This window comes from Corvus moneduloides, chromosome 1 (genome assembly GCF_009650955.1).
Source record: "Corvus moneduloides isolate bCorMon1 chromosome 1, bCorMon1.pri, whole genome shotgun sequence".
Lineage (NCBI taxonomy): Eukaryota > Metazoa > Chordata > Aves > Passeriformes > Corvidae > Corvus > Corvus moneduloides.
Genome location: NC_045476.1, coordinates 72,081,917 through 72,101,811, shown reverse-complemented (window position 1 = coordinate 72,101,811; position 19,895 = coordinate 72,081,917). Strand labels below are relative to the sequence as shown.

At 47.6% G+C, this 19,895-nt stretch overlaps 1 long non-coding RNA gene across 1 annotated transcript; it reads right to left on the bottom strand.

Annotated features, from left to right (window-relative positions):
* Window positions 1-2,004: 2,004 nt before the first annotated feature.
* On the bottom strand, window positions 2,005-3,114 carry LOC116447053. The gene is made up of 2 exons (XR_004241472.1): window positions 2,565-3,114; window positions 2,005-2,391 (listed from the first exon to the last, which is right to left on the bottom strand). It is a non-coding gene; the product is annotated as an uncharacterized LOC116447053 (long non-coding RNA).
* Between the last annotated feature and the right edge of the window lie 16,781 nt (window positions 3,115-19,895).

Below are 19,895 nucleotides of genomic sequence, written 5' to 3'. Positions count from 1 at the left end.
GACAGGTGAACGGGGCATCATGTCCCAGGTATGGGACAGTCTGAGACTTCCTGGGTGTCGGGGTGCGTTGTCACCCACCAGTGAGGTTGTGTTGGGTTGGGTCCTGGGCTGACGCCAGTCTCCAGTAGAAGGGGGGGAATCACACCCCCTCCCCCACCATAAGGGCTTGGATACAAGGACCTTACAGATGGAAGTTTCAGCCCTGCGTCCAGGCAGGTGGGAAAAGGGAAGCAAGAGCTGGCACCCGCAGCCACTGAATCCCGGGGGAACGCCGCCGGCAGTTGAATCGTCGACTCCTGCGGGGCTTCGCTTCTCATCCACCGCCCCAGCGAGCCGGGGTCGGCGGAGGCCGGGCCCCCTCGGCGGACACCGGCGGCTCCCGCGCGTCGGCGGGGCGGGGCGCGGGCAATGGGCCGTGCGAGGCGCGCTTCGCACCGCCGCTCCCAGCGCCGGCCCGCGGTGTACAGTTAGCGTCAAATTACAGCAATTAACCGGGCACCGGGATTTAATTACACAGCCCTGCCCCTTTCCCACCCCCCCCTTCGGTCCTGGGGAGCCTCCTGCTCGAGGACGACGCGGAGCAAAGACGGCTCCGTGCAAAACGGGAAAGGGATGGGGAAGATGTACGGAGATTTCGTGGCTCCGGGACTCTGCTGCCTCTCCTTTCCCCGCTTGCTGCTCTCCCTACCCCCTCGAGCCCTCTCCAGGGGGCGGCAATTTTGGCCCCGTAACGATTATTTTAAATGCCAGCTTTTATTATTACTACTATTTTCCGGAGAGGGGTGGGGAATAAATTCGATTTTAAGTTGGCCTTCTGCAAAACGCTCCCAGTAAACTTGAGTGCCACATTCTTCCCGGTAGGATCTTTCCCTTTTCCCCAACTCCAGCGCTCCCCACACAGGGTTAAATCTCCGGGCTCAGGACCCGGCTCCCACAGCCCGGCTCCCGCCCCGCGGCTCTTGGCAGAGAGGCGGCCCGAGCGCAGCCCGCCCGCGGGGTGGGAGCCGGGCTTTCGGGGCTGTGGGCAGCCCTGGCTCGCATCGGGCTCATCCGTGCTCTTTTTTTTAGCCTAGGGGAGGAGGGCATGGGCTGGGCGCGCTGCGGAGCCCGGGGTTGTGAGGCGCTCCTTTTCCCCTCCCTGGGGCATTTGGTGACCGCACTTCGGGGATGAATTCGACTTCCCTGGGCCGGGCGTTTAGAGGACGCCTTTCCCTCGCAGCCTTGAAGGCACACCCGGCCCGTGTAGGGGACTGAAATTGCCGCACCCTGAGCTACTGTCACCCCTGAAGTGCCAGCTCTGTCTCGCCCTGCCGCCTGCCTCCTCCCTGTGCCAAGGGAAGCTGAAGCTCAAGCACCTTCTCTCCTCAGACAAAACTGTCTTCTAGTGCGAAGACGTGCGGCTCTTTTTCTTTTTTTGTCCTCGCTCCTCTATGTCACACCGTGTGGTTCACAGCTTGTAGTGATTTTGGCAGGTGGCTCCGAGGGAGTCATCGCCGAGCTCTGTGCCCTCTGAGTTACTTCCGATGGACGCGGCGGTCCCTCCCCGTGTGTCACAGCGCGGGGAGCACACGGGGCAAAGCCCTACCCGCTTCCCTTTCCTTCCACCGGCAGCATCCTTATGGTTAAACCCCGCCACGGATCTCTTCCCAACGAGAAAGTAGAGAAGAGATGGTCTTGGGAGGCATTCACCTTCCCGGCGTCGAGGTTCCCCAGCCGGTCTGAGTTACCGATCTCACCCCTGAGTATCCCCACCAGCCCGGCTCCCAGATGACGGACAGGTCTTTCTTACTCCCTCCTGCCTGTTCTGCCGGCCCCGGGGGCGAGCCGCAAGAACGTTTAGATAAACCCGGCTCCTGATTCCCTGCGGGAAGTTTAGGCTTGGTTACGCTTCTCGCTGTTGCTTTCCAGTTCTCCCTGCCCCAGTGCCGCCCGGCTGGGGAGACACTCAACGCGGCTGATTTCCGCCGGCTCACTGACACATAAATAGCTTTTATTCGTCTTCTTTTTTTTTTTTTTTTTTCTTTCTCTAAAGTAGTTTTTGGCAGTGCCTGATCTGCGCCCGTGGGGCTGCTTGCAGCTGAGGCGATCCCAGGGCCGGCAGAGGCGCCCGCTCCGCGCCGCCCGGGACAGATGCTCCACGGTGGACGGGGACTGCGGCCGGCAGCGGGGTGGGCTCGCTCCCCGGCGGGGCCGAGAGGAAGCACCCCCCGCCCCGTCCTCTGCCCAGACCGATCTCCCGGCGTCGGTATTTTCGGAGGGAGAGAGGAGAAGTTCAGGTTGGTGTGGGTCTGTCTACCTCGGCTTTACGAGGCTGGGGGAAAGCGGGACAGCCTCTGCCCCCGGGATGAGGGTTGCCTTCACTCTGGGCACGGGGCGTCTTCCCGGGTTCACCTTAGAGCAGAGAGTGGAACAGAAAGAAAAAGGCAAAAACCGGCAGGACATACAAACAACCCAAACACATCAAACCCTACAAAACAAAGACAAAAAAAAAAAAAAGGAAAAAAAATACAGACACTCCCCGCCCTTTTTCGCTCGCACTTTGCGATCCAACACGATTCAATTACTTTTGGGAGGCCGGTGCCGGAGAAGGGGAGGTGCTCTGTCTCGGGTGTTAGCGGAGAGGTTTTTCCTCGGTTGATTTGGGAGTCTGTGTTTTGTTTTTATGCCCTGCTGTGGGGGGACGGGCCTCCGAGCAGAGCAGTCTCAACCCTGCGGCCAGTGGAACCGGGAAGCCCTTCCGATGAGCGACTTGGGATGTTGCAAAGGAGAGAAAAGAAAGGATAAGAGAAGAAATCCGTACTCGTGCACCTGTGACCGCCTTGTCCACTGTGCTGTCTCCCGGCTATTCAGTTTAGCAGAGTTTGGGTTTTTTTCAAGCCCGTTTCCCACAGGAGAGAAGCTCACCGAGTGCAACAGGTCGCTTCAGCTGCTCCCGGGACCTCACGAAACCAAATGCCCCTTCCCTGTCCTTCCTCCTCCGGCTCCCCCCCGTCGCGACTTTGCTCCGGGATACGCTTTGAAGGGGGATGTGGGACGTCCCGCTTGGACAAGACGCGGAGCCGTCGCCCCTGCGCAGCCTCTGCGGAGGAGCGGGAGGAGAAGGATGAGGATGCTGTGACCCTGAGTTACGACACTGTGGTACCTTTCCGCGCGTCTCTGCCATTCCCCTCACATCCCACGCCCCCTTCCGAGACCCCTTTGTCCCCGGCCCGGAGTTTGAATCCTCAGAATGTTGTCAGGAGGCTGATCAGTTTGGAAATGAGCATATAAATAGTCATAAATGCATGTAAATAGCAACTTTTTTCAATGCCAAATGACGATCTCTGACTGCAATTTTTTGGAGGTGAGACGAAACCTTTTTTTTGGAAGGGGGAGAAAAAGCAAAGTTTTTTCCAAGGAGCACGTGGGTCTCACCTTCTCCTTTAATATTTATTTGCTAAACTAACTACACTAAACCAACTAAACAAGCAAAACCGGCAAGTAATCGGGAGTTAAAACTGAGCACACACACTGCGGTGCCAATGCAATCCAGCTACCGGCGACTGCCCGGTGTTTGCATGAGCAACCGCATGGTGCAAATTCCCATGCTGTAGATCTCGTAAGGAAAGGTAACAGGTACATTCTGCTTCACCAGATACTTTTCTCAACCTAGGCCCTTATGGGCTAGCTACTGTCATTGCCATCTCCAGAAAACGAGCTCCTAAAAAGATTATCCCTATGAGTAAAGCGTCAGTGGGGTAAAACTCTGGGCTTCACCTTTTTTTGGATTCCTCAGAGAGTAGTTTCATGGTCTCAATACAAATGTGGTGAGGATTTTTTTTCCCTTGCAAAGCACAATACATTCATGCTAGAGACACCAAGCACTTTTGTCTTCAGAAAAATAAATCTATCCACTATATGCATGTCAAGATCTGATTATTTGTTCACTCAAACCTGGATGCTTTTTTCTGTTGTGCATTTCATTTTCTAAACGGACAAAACCCATCCAGTTTTAAGAAAAAGACTGCATTTGCAGCTTGAATATAAAACTGGAGTATTTTCTGGGCAATTCTGACTGCTCATGTGTCCTTCAAAAGGCTTTTGCATTTGAAACACAGGCAATTATTTTGCCAACAATCTCATAGCTGCAGTAGATTGCAGTTTTACTGATCATGCCACCCCAAAATAATTACAAATAAGTTCTATTTTACATTTATTTTCAATTTTTCATCAGCTACACTGTCAGATGAAATCCAGAAAAGAGTATGCTGCTTAAGGTCCTTCAGCATGTCCTGTTTGATCAAAGGGTTATTGCTACTTACAAATGTTCTAGGAAGGGCTGCTTTTCTCTAGGCAAAACTTCACTGCCTTTGCTACCCCCTTGCCCTAAAATCCACTGATGCAACTGCACATATCCTGAGTACAAAACACAGTTACGCTCCAGCATTAAGTCTCCATATGGTGAGTTTTGCTTGGATTAAGATTTCGAAACTGAGCCCATAATAAGATATGCCATAAAACCTCAAACAACCCTCCTCCCCCAGGGATATTTATCTTACACATTTAATTGCCCAGTAAAATAAATTCTGTATGTGTACACTTATATGGGAAGGATTTTGACCTGGTAATTTCAGTGTATCTTCTGATCTGTAGCAGCTTAGAATGACATCCTTGAAAACTGTGGAGAAGCAGAAACTGTGCCCTGCTAAATAATGCCTATTCAGCTGCTAAATATTTACACATAGGCAGGAATAAGCTTTCCTTGTAACGCTATCTCTTAACTCTATATTAGCATTCAAGAAGAAAAACAAATGCAAGTCATTTAAGCATAGGCCAAATCCTTGCTTCTGCTAAAGCAAATAACAGAGCTCCACTGGCTTGCATGGAGCAGAATGGGGCTCCTTCGTGTTTCCCCTATGTCATATTAACACTGTCATTTTTGTAATGACTTCCCTCTTAAAGCACTCACTGCTGTATAATAAGCTCCAACAAACCCTCAAGAAGTGCGGTGTTATTAGTTTATCTGCTTTACAGATAAGTAAACTGATGCAAGGAGAAGATAAGGAATTTCCCCAAGGTCTTGCAGCTGGTTTGCTTGAGATCAAGGGAAGGAAAGGAAACCAGGAACAGGGATGGAACTAACCACCAGAACGTGTCCCATATCCAGGAAAGCATTATTAAGAGGAGGAGCAGGCAGTCGGAATGTCCATAAAACAGGCCATTTCCAGTCAGATACATCACTGTATCTGTACCTCTTTGGTGGTTAAACTTGGGCACTCACGTTTGAAACTCTCAGCTTCTCCAATGATACTTTGGTGTTGCATCCATCCTGGCATGACATAATATAATGGAAGTGGAATTTCATTTTCAGTGCATTGAATAAAACATGCTAATAAGACACGTTTAGAAAACAAAGCCTGGTATTACCCACAGCAGAGTTTTAATAAAATCTACTTTGATATTTCTATGCTAACATTGGAACTGCTGTCTGCAAGGCATATATTTTAAAGTGTCAAATAATTACAATAAGACGCATTATTGGAAAATGACTGTTGGAGGTTCTGACGTCCAAACCAAAATTAATCTGGACAAAAAAATCTCTTAAGTGATTTTTTTTTTAACAAGAAACTTCCAAAGTTCTAGTCTTTAATCTAGTCCAGCTTGTATGCAGCTGCAATACATTTAGCCTTTAACATTAGCTCTAGCCATTGTCCTAGGACATGTCTACACCCCACGACACTTTACGGTATTAAAAGAATTGCTGTGTGGCTACAGCAACTTGTCTCTATGATATATCACTCAGTGGAGAGCAAGACAAAACAAAACAGTGAACAACATGGCTTTTTTTTTTTTTTTTCCATGGCAGCTTATGCTATGGGTATAGTTTGCTCAGCTCAGTTGTGTTTATGTGGTGTTTCACACCAAAATGTCCTGCCTGCCTCCCTGACAACTATGGAGCAAAACTTCTGGAGGGGAGTGAGAGAGCAGGCTGTGCACTGGACAATCTGGTGCAATCGTTCCATATAACCACTGAAGGAATACCAGCCCGCTACATGTATAATCTAATTGCAGTCAGGGGCTGATGAAATCGCTCTTGCACCAGCCTCCTCCCTCTGTCAAAGGGAAACGAGGGTGTGGTTGGAGGTTATGGCAGACAAGCACTCACATTACAGCTGTCCTGGGGATTTTCAACTTGGTGTCCATTCCAGCAGCTGAAGGCACCACCACCCCAGGTTCAGCTCACAGGGACAAACTGACCAGATGGAGGCTTAGACCGTCATCTTCACACCCAGGAACACAAACAGTTGGACACTGGACAAACAAACTTTTTATTCTCCAAAGCATGGTGTTACCATACGGATACAATGGCACTTTTCCAAACTAACCTGGGAAGTTTGTCCAGAAGAAATTTGAGGCCATGCTTGCAAATGCTGTGCAAGAAGGACAAAGCGATGCATCAGCCTCCTTCAGGAATCAACCCCCCCCCACACACACCTGGGTGCATCCCATCTGTCCTCAGGACTCCCCTTGGGAGAGGCACAGAGCCCTTGGCAGCCAGCAGCCACCCAGCCTGTTTACACCAGGCGAGTGTAAGCGATTGCGAAGCCCCAGTGCGTTTGCAAGTGAAATCAGTCTTGAGCTGATGAGCTGCTCCCTTAACGCTGCTCTCTCCGGAGTGGGAGTGAAGCCATTCCACTGCACCGGCTAAGGAGCCTGCCAGAGAGAAGTGTTAAAGGAAAAGGGCTTAGGCTTGGGATTCTTTTCCTAAGACTTTGGCGCCCCTGTGTGTCTCCTTTTTGAGAAATTCAGTTGAAGAACAACCCCAGGCTTTTCTCCCTTTAACCCAGCACCAGAAACACTGCACTCAAAACTGGGAGAGCTCTGCCAGGACAGCCTGGATAATGCTACCCAGCGGCCTGACTCTAATTTGAACTGTGCCATTTCCACTCCTTACCTCTCCTTCTTTAGGTGCTGGAATTGCCTTCTTTGGCAACTTTATCCAAAGTGACTAACGTCCTTAGAACACCACTTCCTGGAGTCAGGACATCTATCATTAGCTTTTCTATATGCCTGTATCTCCTAGTATGTCTGAGGTCCAGACTGGAAAGAGCCCTAAAGACAATAGGTTAAAAAAAACCCCAAAGCATTTGATGTATCTTAAGCTATCAAAGTGTCAGATTTACAAATTAGACAGACAATACATGTGAAATACTTATCTATATGTCTACATCAGGGTTGCACTACAATCAATTTTTCTTCAAAGGCGAAGGCAGGAGCAGAGGAAATTCGACACAAAAATTTAACAAAATCCTGAGATGAACTGTAAATATTTTTTTCTGTGAGGTAGTTGAAATTATTTATTCCATATCTTCAAAATAACTGTGACACAGAGGAATGAAGTGAGTTGCCTAAGGGTACAGGGACATGGCAAGACAGCTGGACATAGAGGAAGGAAATCCAGTGAGCCCGAGTTCTGGCACGATTTACTCTGTTTACCAGGAGGTCCTGGTACAAATGGGCTCTGCAGAAATGAGTCTCATAAGTCTTTGTCCTCTTTCCTGCCGCCTTCCAGCTGTCGGTTCTTATTTCAAAACATGTAAGAGATGGGCATGTCTGAGGGGTGTGGTGCTTATTTGGGGCTATTTGGAAAACACACAAACACACACTCTGCGAAGTGTCACTGGAAAAAATATAACATGCAAACACAGGCAGGCTATCACTTGCCCCAGAGTCAGCATCACCTGCTTCATACTCAACCTTTCTAACCTGGAAAAGGCCCTCCTTTCATGACACCCTTGCCTGCCTTTAGACAGATGGCCCCAGCTGTAGGCAATGTGGATGCAGGCCTCCCCTGCCTGTATTTATGGGTGGGTGGTTACCCTGCCGTTATTTCCCACCTGGAGTGCTTATTACTCCTTTCACCAACTCTTCTGCTATAGCCTTCCTTGTCAGAGGTAAATCTGGCCCTTAAGGCAACCACACCAGGGGAAGCTATCCCAAAAGGCTTCTCCCACCTGCTTCCCCCAGCATTTCTTTTTTTTTTTTTTTTTTTTTTTTGTTTCTACCTTTCCTTCACACAGTACCAAGTTGCCCCATCAAAGTTTTTGGTAAGGCACACTGCTGAATTCGGGTAGCCTGCCTAAAAATAAACCCAGAGAAAAAATTAAGGAGTTGCTTAATTCAGGGGACTTGTCTTGTGTTAGGACTTAGGATATCTACCTTGATGCCTGTTCCCCTGCTGGATATTGGCATGTCTTAACCCTTGTCTGGTCTTGCATGCTGTGGGCTGCATTTCCTAACCTAAGAACATGCTGCTACTTAATCTTCTTTTAGACCCATTAAGGAACCCAAGTTTTGCTAAGTCTAGTGTTTATGTGGAACCTTCTCAAGGGTAAAAGCCTTTCCCCATGTTCCTGGGAATCCTGCTCCCAGCAACACAACCAGTGGGGCGATACTCTTTTGCTTGCCTCAATTTTCTGCTCTCTCCCTCACAGAGAAAAAGTGGTGCTTCTTTATTTGGGACAGCTGGCATTGGTCACAAAAGCTACTGGGTGAGTGTGAGGTCAAACTCACCCTGGGATCGTGTGAAATTGATTTCCAGTGCAGGAAAAGAGTTTCCATGTTTTCCCCCTACTACAGGGCCCATTATCTAAATAGGGGATATATCCCACTTGTGAGGGAGCTCAGCACAAACACTGCTCCTAAGGGCTGTAAGCCCCAACTGCCCGCACTAATGGGTCATGTGTTGGTTTGACCAGGTTTACAGGCTGTTGATTGCGCATAAGAATTTAGAGCATGAACAAAAAATTGTCCCATAAATAGGCTGGTGGTATTTTAAACTAAATTAGCCCCACTGTGAATGGCCTCCTCTACTGTATTACAGCATGGCTGAGCCTGCATTGGGGATTGAAAGGGATTCATGTGGCTGGTTAAGAGCAACATTATTAAGATTATTATTGGGGGCTGGAGCAGTCCCAATAGGAATGCAATTATTCAGGACCTTTGAGCTACAATTATGCGTGACAGAAGAAACCTAATATGATGGCAGAGAGTATTTGGGCCTTTATGGCTAAGTAACTCACAAGCAGACAGGGCTTAGGGCTCTGACAGATGGGTTGTGGTGAAGCTTGCAGTACTGGTTGAAGATGTTTCCATCTCCAGCCACTCACTCCAATAAAAGAGCTGGCAGAAGGGAATTGGTTCCTCAGCCTCAGTTGCTTTTGGTAGAAGCTCAGCACCTCAGGCTGTGGTTTCACACCATGGAGAGTTCAGTGACAATAGCAGCCTAAAGGGATTCACACCCTCTTTCTCAGACTCCTGTCAACTTCTTGCAGACCTGCTGGACTGATTCAGTTTGTTACAGGGAAAAAAAAAAAGAGGGGAAGGATTACCCTTCCCTCCAAATTTAAGCAGATCAATGCCTGAAAGTGTTTATAGTCTGGTCCAATCTCTCCAGTCAGCTGGAGGCATAGGATGGGAACAGTTACCAATTTGGAAAACAGGCCCTTACCTTAAAATGCTGCCGAGGACGGTTTTTTCCCTGCCTCTCTTTCATTCCTGTGCCCGGAAAGTGGTTTTCCTGCTGCTGCTTGCAGCCTCTTGGAGGACGGGAGCGCTAGCCCGTGCAGGCAATCTCTTCTGGCTGGACTGTGCCCTGCAAGCAAGGACACAGAAAGCATGTATGATATTGGAATGGAAGCAGTGTGGACAAGAGTGTTTGGAACAGCATGAAAATTTGCTAATGTTTTCATCTCCGAGTTCGTCCCAGCTGGTTTACATGCGGCAGAAAAAAACTACCTCGTTATAATGGGTGACTACCTACAGTTTATTGGAACAGAGCTGTTGCTAAACACATGGAGTAGCGATGTATTAACACATTGTAAAAGGCTGTTTGATCACCATGGGATTCCAGATGAGCTAACAACAGAAAATAAGCCGTGATTCACAAATGACTCATTTCAGCATTTCTCTTTGATGCAGCAGTTCAAGCAAGCCCTGTCTATGCACATTCAAATGAGTTCACTGAATAGTCATTGAGCCCAGCCACGCCGTGCTTACAAAGTCATTTTTTTAACAAAGTGTAAGTACAGTTTTTAAGTATAAAAATTGGGCAATTTCTAGCAAGCCGCGCCAACGCATGACTCCAGTCACTCCTGCCGACAACGCCTTCCGACGCTTAAAACCCCGAAACCAAAGACTAGTTTTCCGTGATTCGAGCCCTCCAAGTGCGGGGGTCCTGAGAAATCACGCCCCTTGGTTCGGGCATCTCCTTCCAAGTTGAAAATTACAGCAAAGGGTGCAATGTCCCAGCGGGACGCTTTTCTCACGGGCTCGCCACGACAGCGCCCGCTCCTGTCTTGAGTTGTCCGCACCCTACGAGCCGTCCTCTTCCCCCTCCTCGCCCCGCCACGGGCTGCGATGCTTTATCCAGCATTGCCATCCAGTGGCACAGGCGACAAATGACAGCGCAGCTTGCGGATGGGACCGGAGACCTTGCGCAGTTCAGCCACTCGACGCGGCGGGGATGCGGCTTGACAAGGTCGGCCCGCGCCTGGGCAGCAACCCGACGGCTGGATGGAACAAGCCATTTAGCGACAGCCTGCAGCACCGCTGCTTTGTGCCAGCTGGCTGTGACCGGAATGATGCGGAAAAGGCGGCGAACATTTAATGTCGGCAGGGAATGGAGTGCTAACTGAAAGGTACCCGGCCCCTTTCAGAGAGTGCCTGCTCGTGGATCCCACTTTTATTTGAAGTTTTGTGTCGTGTTCTCTTTGTTTTTTGGGTTGGTTTTTTTTCCCCCTGGTGTAAATTCACAGTGCTTTAGCAGCCAGAAGCCTGCTTTAGTATTCCTCTATGGATTGCAGAACTGAGATTATAAATGGTCACTCTAATGCACTCATCTAGCCATATTTTTTTTTTCCTCTGAGATGTTGCTAGCCAGGTTGCTCCCCAAAACCTCAAGCATTAAGTAACAAACGCAAAAGCCTACTGGTAAAATTACCTGCGAAAATATGGGATCATCATTTTCCCAAGAAGACTTGCAATATTTACATGGATCTAGTCTTTGGAACATATCTATCACCTACCCACTCTTCAGGGCATAGCCATGTGCCATTCCTCGCTGCCCAGAGAGAAATCCTTTTAATCAGCAGGGCTGCAAAGGACGAAAGCCCAGCCCAAAGGAGCCATTGACAGCCATTTTTCACTATTATTTGGATGAAAAAAACCAAAATCCAACTGCTTGTGTATAAATTATAACATTTATCATCAGTCCTGCTGAATTGGGGAAGTCCAAGATGACTGGAGGTTAGTCAATGCAACGTCCATTCCCAAGAAGGGTTGGAAGGAGGATCTGAGGAAATACAGGCCTGTCAGCCTGTCCTTGGTGCTGGGAAAGGTTATGGAATAGATCGTCTTGGGTGCAATCACATGGCACCTACAGGACAATCAGGGAATCAGGCCTAGCCAGCATGGGTTTATGAAAGGCAGGTCCTGCTTGACCAACCTGATCTCCTTTTATGACCAGGTGACCTGCCTGGTGGATGAGGAAAAGGTTGTGGATGTTATCTACCTGGACTTCTTCTATAGCACAATCCTGGACAAGCTGGCAGCCCACGGCTTGCTTAGGGACACTCTTTGCTGGGTTAAAACCTGTCTGGATGGTCACCCACTGTGGTGGTGGATGGCGCCACATCCCATTGATGGCTGGTCACTAGTGGGGTTTCCCACAGCTCAGTATTGGGGGCAGTCCTGTTTAATATCTTAATCCATGACCTGGATAAGGGGATTGAGTGTACCCTCAGTAAATTCATGGATGACACTAAGTTCAGCAGGAGTGTTGATCTGTTGAGAGGAAGGAAGACTTTGCAGAAGATCTAGACAGGCTGGATTGAAGGGTCAAGGCCAATGGAATGAAGCTCAACATGACCAGGTGCCACGTCTTGCACTTTGGCCACAACAACCCAATGCAGCTCTACAGGATGGGGAACAGAGCGGCTGGAAGAATGCCCACTAGAAAAGGACCTGGGGCTGCTGGTTGACAGTGGCTGAACATGGGCTGGCATGTGCCCAGGTGGCCAAGAAGGCCAAGGGCATCCTGGCCTGTATCAGCAGTAGTGTGGCCAGCAGGACCAGGGCAGTGATTGTCCCTCTGTACTCAGCACTGGTGAGGCCACACCTCACGTTCTGTGTTCAGTTTTGGGCCCCTCACTACAAGATGGACATTGAGGGGCTGGAGTGAGTCCAGAGAAGGGCGACAGAGATTAGAGAGTGAGTCACATGAGGAGCAGATGAGGGACCTGGGGATGTTCCGCCTGGATTAAAGGAGGCTCAGGGGTGACCGTATCACTCTTCACAACTACCTGAAAGGAGGCTGTAGTCAGGTGGGGGTTCACCTTTTCTCCCAGTTAACAAGTGACAGGACAAGAGGAAATGACCTCAAGCTGAGATAGGGTAGGTTCAGGTTGAACGTCAAAAAGAATTTTTCCCCTGAAGAGGTGGTAAAGCGTTGGAATGGGCTGCCCAGGGAAGTGGTGGAGTCACCATCCCCAAAGTGTTCAAGAAATGATTGGATGTGGCAGTTAGTGCTATGGTTTAGTTGGTGTGGTGGTGTTTGGTCAAAGGTTGGACTCAGTGGTCTTGGAGGTCTTTTCCAACCTATTCTTTGAATATATAATTCTATGGTAAGTAGCTGCATAAGAGGAGTCAAAAGGATTGTTTACTTTTTGCAAAAGCCAGGTAAAAGGGAGAGCAGAGAGGTTACTCTGCAAGTCCCAATGCAACTGCTGGCCCCACATCATGAGGCAGGTCCTGCTGCCACAGCAGAGTTCATCACCACAGATCAGAAGGTGCTGGTTGGTGAACACCGGGGACAGACTGCTTGGGGACAGTATGGTGGCCTGCAACAGATTAGCCACAAAGAGCTGATAAACAGCCCCGGGTGCCTGTGCCACTGAAACCAGAGTGGAATATGTGATACTTAAGGCCAGGCAGCCAACAGGAAGAGGACCACACTCCTGGTGTTCCCATGAAAGCAGTCAGGTCCCAGATGAAACTGAGAACATGCAGAAGCTTCACCTAGCTCCCCAGATGGCTATGCAGTTTTCCATGTTGGTGTGGCAACAGCAGGACTGGCTGGAGGAAAAGAGAGTAAGAACCCACCTTTGCAAGAAGAAGGTAAAGCAGGGGGGCATTGACAGACGTGGTGTGCTGTTAGACCCAATCAAATAAGATGTAAAACACCACAGATTTCATTCTGTACACACAGCAGCATCACTAGAGCTTCGTCCCTGAGCAGGCTGGATATTAAATTGATCAAACTGGTAATGAAAGTGGGAATTGTTCCATCTCAGCTGACACAAGGCAGGTGACCTTATTAAAAAATATGCCAGTGTATTTAATGGGGTAGGGCAGTTTCTTGGGGAATTCATGATTAATGTGGCTATAGCTCTAGAGATCCCCTAGCTAATGCCCCTGGAAAAAGTCTTACTTCCACTATGAGATGGCCCAGCTGAAATTTTTGACGTGGTACTGTATGATACAGGCACATAAATCCAGCACTGTTTTCTGACAGAGAAGCCAAGTTACTGCAGAACTGCTGTATTGATTAGAGGACATGGTGGCCTCATGCTGGACGTAGCAAGCTGGGTGTGTAAGAAACCTCAGAGCCTGCTGAGGGGTGCGCTGTATCTCTCTGTGGTCTGTTCAGGCTGACCACCAGGAGCAACTCAGACTCCTGTACTGTTTAGTCACAATGGAAGATGCTGTTCAAGACACTGAGCTCATGTAATGTCCTGAGCAAGACCTGACTTGGGGAAATCTCGGAATCTACTGACAACCAATGGCCTGCAGCGTGGCAGTGTTTGCAGCTGAGCTCTGTGTGTGTGTGTGAAAAGGACCTGAGAGTGAGAAAAGCAATTGTCTGTGCACCCCTGAGAGGGAGTAGGAACTCAGGAGGGTCATAATATCCCAGACCAGTATTATGTCCCCAGTAGGTGCTGAGGCCTTTGAAAGAGCAAAGATGTGCAAGCAAATGTGGTGCTTTTCCTGGCACCCTTCCAGCCTACAGCCATGGGCAGAGCAGGATCTTGTGAGAGGGACATAACTGCTGTGTATCCAAAAATGGTTCTCTGTCATGAACTTGCCCAGTCATGTAACAGAGCCCCCACAGAGATGGAATAAGCAGGGGCTTAGGGATAAAGCTGCCTGTTTTCTTCTGTTTGTTGTAGGTACAGGGAAAAGTGTACATTCTTGGCAAATAAAAAGTAGTATAGCAAAAAACTAAGCCTAAATATAGGCTTGGGGCTCAGGCCAAGCAGAATTATCAGTGTGAGCAGCAACCAAGAAGCTGGAAGTAGTTTCCAAACAGAAACTGAGCTAAACTGGAAGAAAAGAAACAATCCCCAAATTTTGACAGCAGAGTACAATTGTAGTTCAAAGCAGGATCCAGACATGCTGCAAAAAAAAGGTTCCAGAAAGCACCGTGAAATAACCTGTCTCAGGACAGAAAACAGATGTTAGGATACCAGCTGCCAGGTGTGTATAGTAACTGGGAAATCCAGTAAGAAAACCTTGGCCTGGGAGAAGCTGTTTAGCAGGAAAGGACCAGACAAGACAAGGCTCTCTACAGGAGCTGAGGAATGCAATGTTGTGCAAGACAGGAGGTTTCCAGTAGTTTTCTAGCCTCTTTGCCCCTTTATAACCTTCTTAGCAACTTTCCAGTGACCCAATATGGGGAAACTAGATTGTCCCAGCTTCAATAATGCCATCAGGGTCTGTCTTCAACCCCATGGGGACTGGTGATTGCAGCCACTCCCCTTCCAGTAAGGCAGCCATAAAAGGTTTTTGTGTAAGAAGTCGAACAAGGGACCAAAACATAAACATGAGCCTCCACCCTAAGCAAAAGCAAACAGAACGGTGCTTGGCAATTTGAAACACTCAGAAGTGGAGTTTGAAGCTTTTGCTGAGCAGTTTTGGGTGTGGGTGCATCAGCAGCTCCAGAAGATAACCAGGAAAAAGATGTGGAAATGATGTGAAAACCTGATAGAGCCTGAAGCAGGGCTCCTTCTTAAAAGGGTGATACAGGCTTCCATGTGTCTGTGGATGGCAAAGACGGGGGAAAACATCCTTTGACTTCACATTAGAACTGTGGTAACTTTTAGTGCAAATTTGGGGCTCAGGCAGTGTGAGGCGGAGGGCTCTGCAGCACAGGATGCTTTGCCCAGACTGTTGGTTATACAGTGAGGAGACCCTGGCACACAGTAAAGCTTCCAAAGGGAAAACAAATCAACAGAAGCTGAAAATCTTAGACTAAATCTTAAGAAAAAATTTGGGCTACAAATGGTGACATTTCTGCTGGTGGGACGAAAACTGCAGCTGTGCAGCACTGGCCAACTTCCTTCCCTGACAGCCAGTGTCTGTTACAAATTACTTCTGCCAGTGGTTTCTCATTACTCACAAAGAACCTGGCAGGCTCTAGCAGTCAAGGATGTCTAGCATTATCTCCCAAGCAGACGTGGGGTGCAGTGTGATGGGGATGCTTTCAATCCTAAGGCCCTTTGGGAGAGTCCAGAGGCCCAAAACCCAGGTGGCACCCCACAGATGCTGGAGGTGAGGAGAAAAAGACTTTTCCAAGGCAAGTCCTGGCTTTGTTCTACCTAAACCCAATGCAAAATCTCTCCTAGGTAGGAAGGCATTAAGGACAGCAGATACTTACTACAGCCCTCTGAAAGAGAATCCTGATAATTCATTGAAGGAAAAAGAGAAGGAACGGGTGTCAAACTAACTTGTATTATGATGAGAGATGAAATACCTGTCAACAGGTAAACGGTTACAGATTTAGCATTTATTAAGTTATTTTTCTTTATGCTTAGGATGAATCACAAAAGTATCACAAATGTTTTTTCTTCCTGAATGGTCCATGACTATACTGATTTTAACCTAACTGCAATGTTAATAGCAATTAGCAGAGATCATGAGCATATTTTTAAAAGATGACAAACTCCTCTTGCTACCATTGCCGAGTGTAACAGGATCCCCAGCCCAACTAGAGCCAAGTTATGTTACTGTAATATAGACCGTCATAGGACAGAAAGCTAGAAAAGACCTAGAAAACTACCAGGTCTGAACCAGTATGACCTGTAAAACTGCTGAAAAAGCTACGCCTAACCTGCCAATGAAAACCACCATCAGGAAAATTCCAGCCTCTCCAGACAATCCAAGCCACATTTAACTGTTTATCACTACAAAGCTCCCCTAATGTCTGATCTTCACCTCTTCTGATGCTATCTAAGATGATTACTTCGTGTTCTATGCACAGAGAAGAGGGAGAATCAGCTACTCCCTTCCTATTTGAACCAGAATTTGTTTCTGGTTTACCTCTTTTACATATTTGAAGACTTCCTGACGTCTTTTTTTTTTTTAATGCCATAATAAACATATATTTTTCAGTCATTCCTGACAGTAGATGTTTTCTAGATCCCTATGGGTTCTCTGCTCATGTTGTACCTGGCAACAAGTTATATTGTCAGAATAAACAGCATGGTGGAGGCATTAAAAATAGTAACAGTGATCTGATCCGTATATCTGTTCTGTCTGACACAGCCAGTCCCTGTACCAGCAGCCAGGGCTCTGGTCAGATTTGCTTGGCAGAGCAGGTGACTTCCACCCTGCAAATCGAGTTGCTTTACTCCTCCAGCTGCTAACACACCTGCCGCTGGGAGCAGACCCTTGGCCATGCAGAGACCAGGCTGCAGGGACAGTGCCCTGACCTGACACCTCCCTGAGGGTCTGACACCAGCTACTTCACACACCGAGGGGAATGCCTTGGGTTCGTGTTCATAAAGTTAGCAAGTGCCCAAATGTTTGCAAAACCCAGTGTAAACTGCCTTTGGACACTCCTCCAGGGCAAACAATAGCTGCAGGTGTACATTTGTACTTTACTGTACACTAATGTGCATATTAATCTGCAGTAGGAAAGCAGATCTCTATCCATGCCTCGACTACACCAGTGTCAGCTACAAAATCTAGTTATATTTACAGAAGAAAACCAGCATCACCACCACAGCCTGCCTGTCCTCTATTAGGATGTGTTTAATTATGTCTTGCTTTCCCTGCGCAGGAGGATAAGTGAGCAGGGAAGAGAATGCCGTGCTGTTGCTCCTGAGCAGCTGATGAGGAGTAGTTTGCACAGAGATGAGTACAAGTCCCTGTTGGAAATTAATTGGAGAAGGGAGATGTAGAGTGCTTTGCTTTGGAGCAGTAGTAAATCTGACTTGCAAAATGTGCTCTGCTAAGAGATTAGGCAGCTTACCTATTCCCGAAACCTTTGTACCTAAAAGTCTACTGCAAATGCAGACAAGCAGCGAAGTTCCTGCAGGGTAAGAGGCTCTGTGTCTGGAGCTCGAGAGCACAGCAAGACAAAGGCAGATGAGATGGTGCCTTGTCTGGCCCCTGCTGTTTGTGCAGACAGATGTGCTCACTGATTGTGTGCAATTAGATTACTCGATGGTTTTGCTGGACCATGTGAGCTGAGCTAGCATTTGCCTCAATGTGTCGTTTCATCTCTCCTCCCGTTTGCTGCCAGCACTGCTGCGTTGTGACCATCCGGTGCCAGTGCGTCTGCCTGGGAACTCCTGCTTCAGGTAGGTTTGAATTTTCTTCTCTTTCAGTAGCCAGGTTATGGCTGGCTGGGAAGTGCAGGAATGGCAGGGACTGCTCTGAACAAGAGAAAAAGGAGGGCAGAGGAGGGATAGGAATAAATTTTGATGGCTTTTGTGCTCAGTGTGCTTTCACTTCCCCTGTGTTACACAGTGCATATATTTACCTTCCAGCTCAGACAGGGCATGTGAGTACGACGTGTTAGAGAAGACCACTGCCAGGCAGGGCTGCTCCAAGGAGAGAGTTTTAGAGACCACAAACATTGTACGACATCCCAAACCAACACAAGACCAAAGAAGTTTCATCTCAGTGCAAGAAGGTGTGAGGGACTAAGAGATCCCTTACTTGGGCACAAAACAGCCATCTGTGGCTACCTGCACTTCATAACCAGAAAAACCACACTGAGGAAACATTGTTTGCTCCCTACTGTGAATTTAACAGTGGTGCCAGTTCAAACTGACAGCTTTGCATGAGAGGGTCAAGAAAAGGAATATCATGATAGAGATGGTTTTGTCTTAACAACAGAATAGAAAATGCCAAATGACTCCAAATAAACATGAAATGCATAACATTCATCACTACTGACTGAGGCCAAACAGGAACTCAAAACCAATGTGCAAAACCGGTGCATTTTGCTTTTTAATTAGCTAACAAATTAGCTGAAACAAATTACCTATATTTATTAAGGCCAGGAGCAGTTTACTGAGTACTAACTCTATTCCTAAGATAATATCCTCATTGTCTGGAAAGATCTATTCCCATTCATCCACCAGGAAGACATTTCAATCCCCAATCCTACTGGGGAGTATGTTTCCACTACAGGAGCCACAACAAAAATTTCTCTCATGCTAAAATGAGAATTGCTTCAACGCAGGTCCAGGGAATGATAGAAAGGAGTGGCACTGCAAATCTCAGTCAGCAGTAGCTTTAGTTCTGCCAGCACAGAAGCCTTTTACACAGCCTGTCTGTTAAATTGCATGGTAAATTCAACCTTCTATTATTTTTTGTCCAGTAACTCTGTTCTTGCACCCAGTATATGCAGAGGTCCAATACAATATATGATAAGACTGATCAATAGTTAACTCATGTAAGCACAGTTAACCATTGGGAGACAGCAAAAGTTGTTCCCAAAACCTAAGAAGCAGGATTCACCTTAATCTTGTCAAGATAAGAGGAACAAGAATTTACTTGAAACCAACACAGAAACCACTGGGTCACCCCACAAAGGACTGCACATGCTCCAGAAAGAAAAGTGAAAAGTGCATTGTGATGAAGGCTACTGGCCTTCGTCAGAAAGACCCCTGAGAAGAAGAGGAGCCTTCCTCAGTGCGACCACCAGGACACACCACACGTGTGACACACATGCTAAAGATATTAATGACTTCCGAGAACAAATTTGTATAACCACTCCTATCCCAAGAAATGTGATGAATATTCATAAATTTACACATAATACTGGACTGTATAGAGTTCTCTGTGTGTTTTTGTTAGGAGGAGAGATCCCCCACACCCGGCACGCCGAATAAAGCAAATACCCACTTCTCTGACTCTGTCTCTGAAGTGTCTCCTGGCCCGGTTTGGGGAGATTCAACAGAACAGAAGCAGCCAGGAGCATCATGATGTTTCCTCACACCTTGCCGGTGGTTGGTGCCACAATATGGTTCAGATGTACATCTAGATTTGGCTGCTCCTTGCATCTGAACTTTGGATGAGTCTGTAAACCAACAACTCACCAAAAGAGGACTGTCTGAAAAAGACTGACTGAAGAAGATTTTTTCCATTGAGGTGGTTCATGTGACTTCTACACTAGTTTTTTGTTTGACTGGCTTCGGTTTGGTTTGGTTTTTTGGTTCGTGTGTTGTGGTTTTTTTCTGGGGTGGGGCTTGGTTTGGTGATTTTTGCCTATAATTCAAGCATGGGTCTTATTTCACACAGAGCAGCACAAGGTAGAACTCGTGCTAAAAAACAAACCCAAAAAAGTCCCTCAAAACCCCAAAGGTTTTGACAGCTTGATTTTCCACAGCAGTCATTTACATGTATGCTTTCAGTTTTGTAAATATTAACTGTGCCAAAGAATCAAGGCACTGGCATTAAGAAGTAGCACCAAGAAGACAGCCTTCTTTCCTCCAAGGCTATTGGTACCAAAGGATCATGGTGGGTCCGGATTTCTGCAAAGGGGTTGCAGCAATGTCTGTGCAAGGAAAAAAACCCAAACCAACAACAAAACACACCAAGGAAAAGTTGAATCTTGCGTTGCA